This window comes from Helianthus annuus, chromosome 4 (assembly GCF_002127325.2).
Source record: "Helianthus annuus cultivar XRQ/B chromosome 4, HanXRQr2.0-SUNRISE, whole genome shotgun sequence".
Classification (NCBI taxonomy): domain Eukaryota; kingdom Viridiplantae; phylum Streptophyta; class Magnoliopsida; order Asterales; family Asteraceae; genus Helianthus; species Helianthus annuus.
In genome coordinates this window covers 103,712,677-103,728,992 of record NC_035436.2, presented here as the reverse complement: position 1 = coordinate 103,728,992, position 16,316 = coordinate 103,712,677, and positions in this window count along the sequence as shown.

Sequence of the window (16,316 nt, the reverse complement as noted above, 5' to 3'; positions counted from 1 at the left end):
GTGGGGAACGTATTTGATGATATTGAAAAACACGGGTGTTTATGACGGACTGACAATTGGGCAATTTATTGAAAAATTAGAGGCTCAGAATCTTGAACAGCAAAAGATCGCTAGAATGAACAGTCCTGGTGGTCAACAGGATGTTAAAATGTACTATAAAGGTAGTGTTCCAGTTTCTGAAGCTGAAAGAAGTCCAAAGATTCAAACCGCCTTCAGTGCTGGAGATCCATCTGAGAAAGCTGATCAGGGTTCAAATAAGAGCAGCAGCGGGTTTTCATCGTTTCCGAGTGTGAATCCGAAAGAGACTAACACAAGCTTTCAGTCTCAGAGTACGAAAACCGGAAATGGATACATAATTCAGTGCAACATAGCTCTCAATCTTCCAGAAGGTCAAAGCTTCTCTGAAGACACTGCTAAAGATCACATGGCACTGCTGGGTTCAGTTCTGTTATCTTATGAAGGTCTAGTTGCTGGTCGGATCGGAAATCCTATGCTCACTAAAGAGGATTACGACCAAATAGACGCCGAGAAATTTGAAAAAGCCAAAAACATGATAAAATTCAAAAATGAGTTTTGTTGCGAAAAAGAGGAAATGATAGTACATCAGTGGACAATCACGGCACGCTAAAGAAATGAAAAGTTAAAAAGTGTTAAACAATCTTACTGCGGATGTGTCAGTAGATTTTCGCACATTTAGTAAATTGAAACGAGATATAAACCTAAATCAAACTTGCTTAATTTGTGGGTAACTATTCTTGGATATATGGGTAACCCCCGAAATCTTGTTTGAAAGGTCCCGTATTCTGAGATACTAGGTCTTTATACTCAGTGATATCTGGGGTATTATCCCGGGACTTCTGCTGTATGGAAGTACTGACCTAGTCCCCGGATAATACTTTCTGCTAAAGCTTTGAAACATAAGCTTCGCCCTCAGCATGCTGATGAAACAATAAAATTGATAGTCGCTGCTGTTGAAATGCAAAAAGATCCTCTAAAGGGGACCCACCAAAAGTCGAGCCGTCATCTCTCTGCTGAACGGAAGTTCTGACCTGAGCTCTCACGGTTTTGCATTTAACCCCTTTACAGATATCAGCTGTGGTATACTCACCTGTAAGACTGAATATTTGGGATCTGGATACGGGAGTATATTCAAGTGGAGTGATACACAATTAAGTTTAAGTCTCTAAAACATTAATTTCGTATCTCGAATCAATTGAAATTTGTGTGAAAATTTAAGTGGACAAACATACTGACAATCTAGGTAAATTGTTTAAAACTGAGAATGTTTAAAGCTTAACGGTGTTGGTGATTTGTCTCAAAACTGATATGATCCTCTTGCACGAGCTCACAAAAAATATTGTTTGTAAATAGTTTATTTCTGCATTTTAGTTTCTTTATTTCAAAATACAAAAAGATTTTAAGTGTGTTTTAGCATAAATTTTGAAAAAGTCAAAAAGATTTTCGACAACTGATGTTGGATGGCTGATTTTCAAAATTCCGAATGCTAAACATGATGAGCAATACTTGAGGGGGAGTGTTTGTATGAAATTAATTGTTTTCATAATCTAACCTTTTCAAGTGGTTCATCACAATCTGTGTTTGTTTTGATAGAGAGTGTGAATTGGTGTAAGTGCATATGTTTGAAATATATGTGAAAGAAATTTACTCTGAGGTAGAGTTTATGCAGGAAAGCCAGACGTCGATCCTGAAGATGTTGCTGAAGATCAAATGCCAGCAAATCGAGAGGGGGAGTCTGAAGATAGAGAGAGAGAAGTCCAAAAGACTGATAAAGACTGAAGTCGTTGAAGATTCGACACTTTAGACTCGTCAACATCTGAGGGGGAGTCTGTTGGTGCAGTCATCTGTCGGCTTCGTCTTAGTGTCAAGTCTAGGCTACGGTGCGGATCTGATCGGGGATGACATCACGAGTGACATCACCTAGGTGACATCACAAGTGATGTCATCATTAAAATATTACAAAAGTGGCCGATTATATTATCATTCTATTCAATCAAAATATCAAATGCAAGTTGTTTGTGATTGGACCTTTTGATGGTCCAATGAGATGCTTTGGTTTGAAGGTCCAATGATATGCAAGTATTAGAAGACAAAAGTTCTTGAATGAGTCAACTGTGAAGGTTTCGATGATTTGTCAAAGATTAAAAGTTGAACCGTCTTTATGACATGGTGGAACCGCCTATTCGGACACATGTGGAACCGCCTATTCGGAAAGATGTGGAACCGCCTTTACGGCATGTCATTTCGGGCGGTTCCAAACTAGTATAAATAGGCTTCTTTGTAAATTCATTTGTAACGTTGTTCGAAACTGATACCGAGGTGCTGCCGGTATTTCCTCTTACTGTAATTGCTGTTATATCAATATAAAAGAGGATTAAAGTGTGAAACAAGCTGTGTATACGTTCGTTTCTTTGTTTCCGCCGCTGAAACGGATTTGAGCTCTTCCGAACGACTCGTTTAGGTCGGAAATCGATCCTACAATATTGGATCCTATGTGGCTTGTTAACTGTTCTTAGAAAGACATAGACTGCTTGTTCGTCAACAAGATAGTTTATGATAAGAAAGACAAAGAGATAGCTATGCAATATTAAGGGGTAGTGGATGTTTGCTTCGCCAAAGAAATCAATTCAGGAAGATATTGGAAGACGAAATGGAGAGATCTTGAAATTAATGAGTTCTTAAAGATTTACAAGCGAAGTCAAAGATCTCAAGAGATAGCTAAAAGAGCTGCGAAGCTGGGAAAAAAATCTGGGATATGTGCCGCTAACTGATCAAACGCCAATAGAATCTGAAGAAAACAAGATACCAAAGTGGGATCGAAAGCGTGATGGCGACCTAGAATATCGAAAATGGTGGTTAACTGAGGGCAGACATAAAAGGAGGAGAATGTTAGAAGAAAGAGCAGAACAGAGAAGGCAAAAAGCTCGTGAAAGAAGACACAACAGGAGGAAGTAAAGTCTATGCTGGAAGGAATTACAGCTACATCCGAGGGGGAGTCTGTTAGTGCAATAACGTCTGTAGCTTCCGTCAGCATGTAATCACATTTTGTATAGTTGTGTATATGTTTTGTATGTAAAGCAAGTCAGGATACGGCATCATTTTGTTAAGTGCTAAAGCTGCCAACCGATCGGCTAGCCCAGTCGATCGGACAACCCAACCGATCGACTAGGTTGTTCGATCGGTTAGCATTGCCAGCCGATCGGCTAGCCCAGCCGATCGGCCAGCACTCTCACATCCTGACTCTGCCTATAAATAGCTGTTCGATCAGCTTGTTTATAGCTTTTGAGCTTTGACACTTTCATAGCTAGAAACCTTATGTCAGTCTAAGTTCTCTCTGGTTCTTGTACATTTTCATATCATATCAATAGAATAACAGACGGCGATTCAGAATAGAACTTTGTCTTTGTATATCTACGATGTGATTACATGAATTCCGCGCATTGATCACTTACGATTCAACTACGTTTCCGAACAAGAAGATCCCATCCGAGGGACCAACAGGAACCCCCTGCTTTATCTTTCTTCTAATTACGTATGAATGCTTGAATTATTATAACCCTACCTAACTCCCTAAACCCTAACCTACAAACATCACACCTGCCCTCCGCTCCCCTCCCTCACATCGTTTGGCAGCAGCAGCCCCCTCCACCGTCGCACACGATCTCTCCTCCGTCGCTACCCCGGTCGGCGCACCAACACCCTAGAAGTCTCGCACTCGGTAATGATGCTCCGTCTCGTATATATGTATTCTTTACGTGTATATATGTGTAAGATTTAGCTGTGGTAAACGTGTATGGGATTTAGGGAATTGGGTTGGGTTACGTAAGTGTGTACATGTTGTCGATGATGAGTACGATTGTTGCATGATCTCGTTAGTATACATGATGATATAGTTATTGACATGGTGATGGTTGTCGGCTTTTGGTATCTGTATATATGTATAAATCAGCCCAGAAATTTAGTACATAAATGCATATACCTATGTGAAATCGGATGATCTTGTACATTAGTTGCATGTATGTGGTAATATATTATATATAGGCTGGATCATGGTTTGATATTGTTAATGATATGGAGGTCTTTGCATGATAAATTTGATGTACCAATGATGGTAACTTGCTGTAGATGTTTGTAAGTCATTTTGGAAGTCTAAGTATGTGTTTAAGCCGATAGAAACTCGTTTTATGTCGTTAAAAGTTGAAAACAGAATCTGTCCAACGATTTCAGCCAACTTTAGTTGGCTATAACGGGACCATGACTTCATGAAAACTAGATTTTATTGAGTCCATGATGAACTTCCATGAAATACCATTCAAACCCCACTGGAATCACATTTTTTTGACATCGTTTGCTATTTTAATTGAATAGTTCCGTAACTGAGGTCCAGGCTGTATTTTCGAGCAGAAACTGCAGCCAATTACGAATTTTATAACTCAATGTAGGAATTATTTAAGACCTAAAATTTATACAGTAGATAGACTTATGTGTCTGTGCGAACCTCCAACTTGAATTTCGTCAATCGGACTTACTATGAATTTTAAATGAAGTTTTCCATGGACTGCAGTCAGAAAGTGATGAATCTGATTGCAGCCCGGTAAATGAGATTTATAAAATAATTCGTGATGAATTGGATCCCGAGATTTTGACACAATAATATTTGGATCGTTTAACACATTCTGTAATATTTTGGGAATTTTGTTGTACACGAGCTATTCCGGATAACAATCCGAAAACTGCCGAAAATGCACTATATTGCTGAATTTTATTGAATTGCATTTTGAACCTTTTGTGACACTTATGTCGTCGCTAAACTATGTTGTGATAATTAGCATTGTATGAGTAAATGTGCTACGTGCTAGATACGTGTAGAAACTTTGTGCCCTATTTGAAACAACTAATGGACTAACTGGTAATCGGACTAGGACGTGATTGACCGACCTTGACTGTTAGCCATTTTTAAGAGTCAAACCGAGCAACCAAAGGTGAGTTCACGCTTTCCACAAGGCATGGGATTCCCAAGGGTTGGGAATGGGTAAATAATTTAAACTGAAACTGCGTGATCTCCTAGTTTGGAACACGTACACACCCTCTTTATTGAAGGGTGACAACACGTGATAAGGATATAATTGGAACCTGCGTAATCTCCTGGTTTGGGGATTTCGTACACACCCTCTTTATTGAAGGGTGACAACACGGATACTAGACCAAAACTCTCTATCATGAAGTCCCTCCTTTTTATATCGACTTAATCGCTGGGCCAATGGTGAGCGGGTCATTAGTTAGATAGCGCTATTTAGGTCTGACAAGCCTCACACCGTGTCGCAAAGGACGAGCGTGAACTAATGGATCTGGGCACTAGTCAATGATGATAGACATTGACGTCAGGGCACCAACTTACTTTAGTCAGTGGTCGATATGGTAATGGTCTAGTGGTTAACATGGGGTAGCCCCCACTGGTTATGGTTCGGGAAACAAGGTATTGGTTAACACATGGATTTCGAAAGAACTTTTCGTTTTTGGAACTTTAAAATGGACAACCAACTGTGAACTCGCTCAACTTTGTTGTTGATTCGTTGTTACATGCCTTGCAGGCCTTTAGGTGCATATCGTTGGAACTTGCTATCTGGGAGGCTGGAATGGTCATGGGTCGAGATACATGGAATCGCAACACAAGACTAATGTTTTTTACATGTGGTTTATAAACTCTTAACGAATGAATTATGCTTCCGCTGTATACTATGAATTATTTGTAACGTGTAACACTTAATGTTAATAAATGAATGTTTTATTTAAATACACCTATGAGTTCAACGTGATTGGTGGCTAGATCCTGGTCAGTCACGCCTCCTGCGATGACACTCCGCTTGTGGATTTTGGGGGTGTGACAGATTGGTATCAGAGCCATTGGTTATAGTGAACTTGGTTTTAAAAAAAAGGGGGAAAAACGTTTTATAAAACCAGACTATAACCGGACTGTTCATAAAACGTGAATACGACCATGACACTCAGCTCCAGATTGCAAAGTTCCTCTTTCTTCCTTGTTGCATACATTATGTGACTAGTACACATTTGTTTATGATGAAACATACGAACACACACTCGTGACTATAGCATGATGGCATGGATTGCTTGCTTACCTTATGATGCGTGGATAGCATGCCATAGTCCTTGGATTTTTGTGATCTTATTACTTTGACGACCTCCGTTTGACATCTGAGTTTGAGGAACCATTTGACATGAGTTAGGAGCAACTGAGATGAGCATGCAAATCGCAATATTATTATGGGTGCACACATAATAATAAAGTGGGGTGCATGTAAGTCCCAGTAAGCCTTAACAAGTGGAAAAGGGGTTCCGTTCCGTTATTTGATCGATGTGAAACATAACAAACCTATAGGGTCATAGCAGTGATTGTCCCCTACTCGAATGTGAACTTTTCATTCATCTCTAGATCCCTTCGAATCTCGATGCTATCGAGTATTACCTGAACACCTAGCGAACCGTGTAGAATGTTAGGTGCTTATACGAACGTCCCTGAGTTGGATGTCGCAACGTCGAATGATTGATCGATACGTTTCTTACTCCTCTTCGTTTGCTGGAACTCATGTATTGACATCTTAGATCCTGAAGTGTGATCACTTCTGCAATACCCTCGTAACAGACTGTGTATTACTCAAGAAACTTGCAACATCGATGGACAGGAGGATGAGTGTAGTACTTTACTGACCTCAGTACTTTGATGACCCTGATTACCCGCGACGAGCACTAGCGAATTGGCTTCAATCGAATCCTTAACCCCTGTCAGCGACTCATGTGAAGCAACTCTTACGAATCAATCAGGACATAAGCAATGACAATCGACTATAACCTTGGAATGTGTAACTACCAGCACAGTGAGTAGCACTTTATAACGTGGCTCAGAATGTGAGATGGTGGACCTTGATGGTGACGAATCATAGGGCTTCGTTTCGAGCAACGACATTGGGAGAAGCAGTCATAGCGACAACAAGGTATTCGTAACCCTAGCCTACAGTATGGAAATAAAGGTGCCTACAACATGGATTGGCCGTGGTTAAGTTAAGAAGACAACGACCAAAGGAACAACGACGGTACTTGAAATCCTTGTAATGGAAACAACAACACTGGAAACGATGCTCATGGAGGGACATTTAGGGTTGACGTGGGCGACGCCAGGATGGTGGGAACTTGGAAGCTTGTACGGGTAGCTAATCGCTTCGTCTCTGTCCTGTTTAACCCTGATGCTTCACAAAAGGCTGATAACAAGTCAATTGTGCATCATATGTTTGTAGGGATGCATATTCAATCGTGTGGGACAAGTTTTTGATGTTAATCTTCCTTCTACTACCCACGATGGTGCTAATGCAGTAGTCAGTATGGGTGGTTAACCAGACATCGCGCAGTTATGCCTTGTGAGGGGAAAGTTGTCGTATGTCATAAAGCAACCGAGTGGTGCAGAGGTTAGCATTAATTCAGCAGTGAAGGCCTGAAGTGTCCACGGAAGGATTACCCCGCCTTGATTGCACTCGTTACTGATGTCGAGGTTAAGGAAAGGAGGATCGAGGATCCACCAATCCTTCGTGATTTCTCCCCATTTGCTACAGAAGAACTATCAGGTTTACCTTCACATCATCAAGTGGAATATCAGGAACTATTGGACATGAGTTTATCAGATCTAGTTTTTCGCTTTGGGGAGCCCCAGTTATACCAGTGAAGATAAGCCCTTTTTGTATGTGTACCGATTATCGAGAACATAACAAAGTGACAGTTTGGAAACGCCTGTCTCGACCATGTATTGGTCAATGGTCGACCAGTTGCGCGTCGTCGAGGAACTGGTGGAAATTATGGACCGGGAAGTCAAGACTCTTAAACATACAAAAATACCTATCGTTCGAGTTCGTTGGAACTCCCGTCGGGGCCCAGAGTTCACGTAGGAACGAGAGACCCAGATGAAACGCAAGTACCCCCAGTTGTTTAAGAAAGGTGAGTCCAGTACTTAAGCCACTTCAGAATTTCGGGACGAAATTCCAAACCAACGGGGGGATGATGTGACACCCCGCGAAAACGCTCAACCGCACTAGCTTCTTCTGTGACTGTTTGCAAATTTCGGGACGAAATTTCTTTCAACTTGGGGATGTTGTCAATGTGACAACTCGCAATTTCGAGGTTTTAAACCGTTTGTTTCGTATTTATAATCGAACCTTTTACTTATTCTATTTGACGAGTTAATTATACTTAACTAAATTGTATTATAAGTTTATATTATTCAAGCGATAAATTAGAAACATAATCCTTATCCTTTTGGAACCGACTAGAACCGTTTGAACCGTAGCCATGTTTCGCTTGTCGATTTAACCCACTCGCGTAACTCGAAACTTATGAGGCCCAAACCATGGCATGGTTATTATACTTTTATATTAGTTGAATATATATATATATATATATATATATATATATATATATATATTGTCACACCCCGGCCGCGTATAACATGTAACCGCGGCGGAAACGCCGGGGAGTGTTGGGACAGAATTAATTGTTTCATAACCATGGAAATTAAAGTTACATTTTATTTATCAAACACGGGTGTTACATTGTCTTAAACAGGAAACAAAGAGTTCATAACATGATTAAACTAGTCTATCTTTATTTTTATGTCTCTAAGGCACTGGTCCGCCCTAGTGTCACAATCATCGTCCTAAGCACAAGCTCCTGAAAACACATGTGAAATTAGGTACGTCAGCATAAAAATGCCTGTGAGATACATAGGTTTTGTGAAAATGGGATTCATGACTTGAGTTTAAAGAAAACGTTTAATAACAGTCAGTTATGAACCTTGTAATTTGTTTTTGTTTTGTAAATTGTATGAAAAACGACAAGATCAGATGATATGTATAAAAAGAGAATAATGTAAGGTTAAATGAATAACCTAGTAAAATGAGTTTGTATAAGATAAGTTGTTTGTAAAAGTAATGTCTTGTGAAGAATATGTTATTTGTGTAAAACGTAATATGTCCAAACAGAAATGATTTAGATAACGCCACGGTATGTAATATCATACAAACACTTATATATAGGAAGTACCAGCGGCGTATCCACCATGTTTGTATCATATTACATACGCCACGTTACTCAACCCATTTACCCAAACTAACCACCATGTAAATTGTTCATGTATAAATCAGTTGTCAAGTGTTATTGTGTAAACCATATCGTAATGTCTATGTTCAATGTAAACCACCAAATGTGTATATCAATGTCGAAATGTTTATCTTTAATGTAGATCATGTAATGTATACCCGAAATATATCATGTATGGTAAGTGAAATGTATCAACTAAACCATATGTAAAATGCACAAAAAACAAGGTATTGAAGTAAAACATGGTTTAAATCAAAGTTATGTTTTGTGGAACAATGCATGTTATACTGATACAAACATTTATGCGGTATTGTGAAATATGCATACATCCAAGCCTTGAGACTGTGGCGATAAACCCTTAAACAAATTAAAGGTTTATCTAAGTTATGTATATCGAATTCGGTCATTCCTTCCAATCCAAACAAACCTAGGATTTCAGGAACGAGAGTTGTCAATTCCTATGGTACCACTACCTACTAACGAACGGGCATACATAGCATGAAATGTAATGTAATGTAAAGCAATGTACTAAGTACGCACACAATGGGCATACATAGCATGAAATGTAATGTAAAGCAATGTACTAAGTACGCACACAATGGGATACATAGCATGAAATGTAATGTAAAGAAATGTACTAAGTACGCACACAATGGGCATACATAGCATGAAATGTAATGTAAAGTAATGTACTAAGTACGCACACAATGGGCATACATAGCATGAAATGTAATGTAAAGTAATGTACTAAGTACACACACAATGGGCATACATAGCATGAAATGTAATGAAAACATGTACTATAATGTACTAACGAACATAGCAGGTATATGATGTGAAAACAGGGAAAGCATGAAAGTAACAAGTAGGCACATGTGTTTCACCCCAAAATAGTTTGGAAAACAGTAAAAGATGGGGTTCAATGTACTCACCTGAGATTGGTTTGAAGTTCTTGTATAATAACCAAATAATGCTAAAGATCACGGAATATCAAACGGTACCTAATAGGTAGCTATGTTAATATACCGGACCTAAATCGGAGGATCGGATAGTATGCGGGCTCATAAACCAAACGAGTATGGAGACTCGTGTAATATGGTTTAACAAAGCCTACATACTAAAATGAAACTTAACCTAAGTGCTTACGACCCGTTACGACCCGTTTAGGTAGCTTATGCTACCTTAACGCGTCGTTCGCGTAGAACGCGTTTGGAATGCCTAACATCGTGACCATAAGGTATAACCTCGGAAGGTTACAGCTATGGTCACCAATGTGTTTGGTCGGATCCTAATGATCGACCAAATGGGTCGAGTTCGAAAGTGTAAGCGATTGTTTAGATCGCTTACCTTACGACCCTATATAAGCACTATACTAAAAGTGACGAGCTAAGCATGTTAGAACATGCTTAACTAAGTTTAGAAAACAGGTTTGGCATCAAAACAAACGGCTTTGATGCTCACGAGTAGTTTGGTTACAAAATACGTAAGAATGCGCATTTTGGCCGAAACTACGACCCGTCACTGAGCCTAGATAACGTGGTAATCAGTAGGTATAGTCGCCATGGACTATAACCATCGTGATCACGCTCACGTTATGAAGTTCCGATGAACTTCGTGTTGACCATAGGCTGGTCAACGCAGAAAGTCAAACAAAGGGTCCCCGAAAGCTAATCTCGATCCAGGAGCTCAGGTATGAAGCAAAGGCCTCATCTTAGAGCTTTAGATCAGATTTTGTGGGTTTTTAACCAAAAGGGGGGGTATTTATAGGAAATGTAAGACCGTTAGGATCGTTTCTTGAATATCGTGTCACGATCCAAGTCGTACACTTGTCGCAAAGTTGTGGTGGCTCAAAATGACCCTTAACTCCTGAGATTGTGAAAGGGCATTGCCCTTTGGAGTGTTTGAAAGGCCAATCTTCAGCCAAAAACAAGTTTCTGCATCTGCAGGGGCCACGCGGCCTGCGTAAGGATTTGGTCAGGGCTTACGCGCCCCGCCTGGCCTTGTCTGATCTGCACCACTTGCAGAATTTACAGTTTAGGTCCCTGTCGCGTATTTATGTCATTTTTAGCACTTCTAAGGCCCGTAAAGCCAACTTTAAGGCCCTAAAATGATGCCTAAACATTGTGGACATGAAATATGCTCAACAATATTCCGGATGTTGGTTCGTTTGGCCGTACGATCGCGATGTTCGGTTAATTACGACGGAATGCGCATAAGCGCGAAAAACGATCCAAAATGCGTGACGAATGGATTTTTCTCATGCCAAACACTAAGGCATAATATAAGGACGCTTACATAAATTTTTGGATGTCCGGATGTATTCAGAACGTAAGTTATGCGCGAAAGTGCAAACTTGTGCACTTTTTGACACTTTTAGCCCCTGAATGATCCAAAAGTTTGTTTTAGCATACCAAACCCCTCAAAGCCTATTTCTAAGCTATGTAAAGGATATTTATGGTATGTTTAACTTATGGACATGTTCCAGAATGTTTGTTACAGTACAAATTGGCATACTTTCGCAGTTTGTCAAGTTTAGTCCCTGTAAGCGAATTAACTTGTTTTTGCCATACCAAAGCCTTCAAAACTTATTTCTAAGTTATGTAAAGGTTATTTAAGGTATGTTGAGTATATGTTGATGTTCCGGAGTATTTGTCGCATTAAACTGAGTACGTTTATGCACCAGTTTGCGTATAACTCTTCAGAAAGCGATGTAGAGTTTGAAATTGAACAAAAGTCAAAACAAGAAAAATGTAAAACACAACTAAACAAACATTGGGATCAAATAACATTGTTTTATTGATAATAGAACTGTTCATAATGATTACAAGCACAAATGTTACAGTCTCCCCTACTTGTGGAAATTTCGTCCCGAAATTTATTTAGAGGAAACTTGTGGAAAAAGATGTGGATATTTTGCCTTCATTTGATCTTCGCTTTCCCAAGTAAACTCGGGTCCACGTTTAGATTCCCATCGAACCTTGACCAAAGGAATGCGCTTGCGTTTAAGCCACTTGACTTCACGTTCCATGATTTCAACCGGTTTCTCAACAAATTTCAGTGTTTTATCAACACGAATTTCGTCAAGCGGTATGTGGAGGTTCTCATCAGCTAAACACCTCTTGAGATTGGACACGTGAAAGGTTGGATGAACATTTCCAAGTTCAGGAGGTAACTCAAGTCTGTAGGCTACCTTACCGATTCTTTCGACGATCTTGAATGGTCCAAGATTTCTTTCCGAATCTGATCACACCTTTCCAAGGTGAGACCTTAAGTAACACATGATCACCAACTTGAAAATCCAAGGGCTTGCGTTTTAGGTCCGCGTAACTCTTTTGACGGCTTCTAGCTGTCTGAAGGTTATTACGAACTTTCTTAACCTTATTTGTTGTCTCTAAAATGAGGGCAGGTCCCGTAAGCTGAGCCTCGCCGATCTCGTTCCAGCAGACTGGTGAACGACATTTTCGACCATAGAGAGCCTCGAAAGGAGCCATGTTGATGCTGGAGTGATAACTGTTGTTGTAGGAGAATTCAATCAATGGAAGATGTGAATCCCAACTACCACCAAAATCGATCACACAAGCTCTAAGCATATCCTCCAGTGTCTGGATTGTTCTTTCAGATTGACCATCCGTTTGCAGATGATAAGCTGTGTTCAGATTAAGTTGGGACCCCATAGCAGATTGCATGGTTCTCCAAAAATGAGAAGTGAAACGAGCATCTCTGTCAGAAATGATGTTCAAAGGAACACCATGTCGAGCTATAATTTCATCTACGTAGATTTGAGCAAGTTTGTCAGCCGAAAAATCCTCACGGATTGGTAAGAAATACGCTGATTTAGTAAGACGATCAACAACTACCCAGATGGCATCGTGACCTTTCTTTGTGCGCGGGAGTTTAGTAATGAGATCCATAGTAATGTTTTCCCATTTCCAAACTGGGATCTCTGGTTGCTCCAATAATCCAGAAGGACGCTGATGTTCAGCCTTAACCTTAAGACAAGTAAGGCATTTTGATACATATAAGGCAATGTCTTTCTTCATACCAGGCCACCAATACTGAATACGAAGATCCTTATACATCTTATCTGAGCCAGGATGAATAGGATAACGAGACTTATGGGCTTCATCCATAAGCAAGGTACGAAGATTATCTTGGCTTGGGACCCACAAACGGTCCATGAAGTAATACGATCCATTGTCCTTCAGTTCAAGAGCAGGTGTTATGTGATAAGGAAATTCCTTATCCATCAAACCTTGTGAAACACAAGATTGTTGAGCCTGAGAAATACGGGCTTGGATATCGGATTGAGCTTGAATAACAGATTGGACACGAACACAATGAAGCTTAGTACGTTCCTTGCGACTCAAAGCATCGGCTACGACATTCGCCTTACCAGGATGGTAGCGAATCTCGCAGTCATAGTCGTTTAGAAGCTCCACCCAACGTCGTTGCCTCATGTTTGTCACACCCCCAAAATCCACAAGCGGAGTACCACCGCTTGGAGGCGTGACTGACCAGGATCTTAACCATCAATCACATTGAACTCATAAGCATAGGTAAATAATACTTTCATTTATAAACATCAAGTGTTACAATGTTACAATATTTCACAGTTTACAGCGGAAGCATATTTAACTTGTTAAGTGTTTATAAAACCATATGTAAGCTCTTTGTCTTATATTGCGTTTCCATGTGTCTCGACCCATGACCACTCCAGCTTCTCAGACAGCAAGTCCCTTTGATATGCACCTAAAGGCCTGCAAGGCATGTAACAACGAGTCAACAACAATGTTGAGCGAGTTCATAGTTGGGTGTACGTTTTAAGTGTTTTACGTAAACGTAGTTTGTCTTTAGCTGGCTCACCTGCCGTGGGGGCTTCCCATGTTGAAAATAAGTTTAACCAGTTTATCATATTTCCCAAAATGTATCCATAATTGGTGGGGGTTTCCCATAGTTAAAAACATGATTAATCCGTTTACCCTGTTTCCCAAACCTTTTTACGATATTTAGTGGGGGCTTCCCATGTTTGTATGTTCTATTAGTGGGGGCTTCCCATGTTTGCATATACACTAGACTATTCGTAACCATAAGTGTTCTTCATAACCCGAGAACAGTAGTACGTACAAGCTTTACGTAGGTTTTACGTAAGTATCCTTCACAACCGAGGACAAGGGTACGCGGGGGTTTACATAGGTTTTACGTAAGTGTCCTTCCTGACTCCGGAAGACAGTAGGATGTGTGAGTTTACGTAGGTTTTAGGTAAGTGTCCTTCCTGACTCCGGAAGACAGTAGTGTGTACTTGTTTACGTAGGTTTTACGTGTAGGATCGGATTCTGACCCGAAGGAGTCAATCAGAGGAGTTTGATCAGATACAGGTGCGAAAAACAAGTACCTGATGTAGAAACAGCTAGATATTCTCTTAATTCTCTTTGTTGATTAATTTGACAGCGTTTACAATCGATTCTCACACCGGCAGCACCTCGGTATGGAATTTCAGAAGTTACAAATAAGGTCCTCTTTTGTGGTATATATAGGTGAGTAGGTTCCCTTATACGGCATGTCCATATAAGCGAACCTGATAGGTTCCTTATACGGCATGTCCGTATAAGCGGACCTGACATAAAAGAGGACCTACTATGTCCGTATAAGCAGACCTACACTCTAAAACACGTAAACTCTCCAGTTTTCTCGTAAAACACGCCCTAATCTATACATTATAATGAAAGACTCGATCTAAGACAAAATCAGCAGATGTAGTGCACCAACAGACTCCCCCTCAGATGTTGATGGAGTCGACTATCGAGTCACAACAATGCTGTGTCTTCACATCTTCAGTCTTGATCAGTCTCTGGGCTTTTCTTTCTCTCTATCTTCAGACTCCCCCTCTCGATTTACTGGCATTCCTTTGTTCTTCAGTAACATCTTCAGGATCGTTGTCTGTCTTTTCATCTAACAGCTTCGTATCTTATCCTACAAATTCTCCACCCAAAACATAAGTTTTACAATTTTAGAATAAAGATGTATGCACTAAAACAAACTCTTTCTCAAACTAAAACTGAAACTTTATCAGTGACAATATTGATGAACCACTTGAAAGGCTAAATTATGAAAACATTTAATTCCAAACAAACACTCCCCCTCAAATATTGCTCATCATGTTTAGCAATCGGAATTTTGAAAATCAGCTTTCCAATATCAGTTATCGAAAATCTTTTTGTTTTTTTTTTCAAAAGTTTAAGCTGAAACACACTGAAAATCTTTTTGGATTTTGAAATAAAGAAAATGTAATGCAGTAAAGAAATATTTACAAACAATATTTTTATGAGTTCGTGTAAGAGGATCATATCAGTTTATGAGACAAGTCACCATCACCGTTAAGCTTCATTTCATTTTAAGTTCTAAACAGTTCACCTAGATTGTCAGTAAATCTGTCCACTTAAATTTTCACACAAACTTCAACTGATCCGAGATACGATATTAATGTCTTAAGAACTTAAACTTATCCGTGTGTCCCACTACTTGAATATACTCCCGTATCCAGATCCTAATATTCAATCTTACAGGTGAGTATACCACAGATGATATCTTTTCAGGGGTTAAATGCGAGGGCCGTGAGAGCTCAGCTCGATACTTCCGTATACGCAGAGAGATGACGGCTTCGACTTTTCGGTGTGTCCCCTTTAGAGGATCTTTTGATTTCAACAACAGCGACTATCAATTTTATTGTTTCATCAGCTTGCTGAGGGCGACGCTTATGTTTCAAAGCGTTTGCGGAAAGCATTATCCGGGGACTAGGTCAGTACTTCCATACAGCAGAAGTCCCGGGATAATACCCCAGATATCATTGAGCATAAAGACCTAGTATCTCAGAATAAGGGACCTTTCAAACAAGATTTCAGGGGTTACCTATATATCCAAGTTTGTGTTAACCCACAGAACAAGCAAGTTTGAATTTTTAGATTTATATCTCGTCACAATCTACTAAATGTGTAAAAACCTACTGGCATATCCGCAGTGAGATTGTTTATCACATTTTTATCTCTCCAATTCTTTAGCATGTTGTGACCGTCCACTGATGTACTATCATTTCCTCTTTTATACAACGAAACTCATTTTTTATTTTATCATGTTTTTGACTT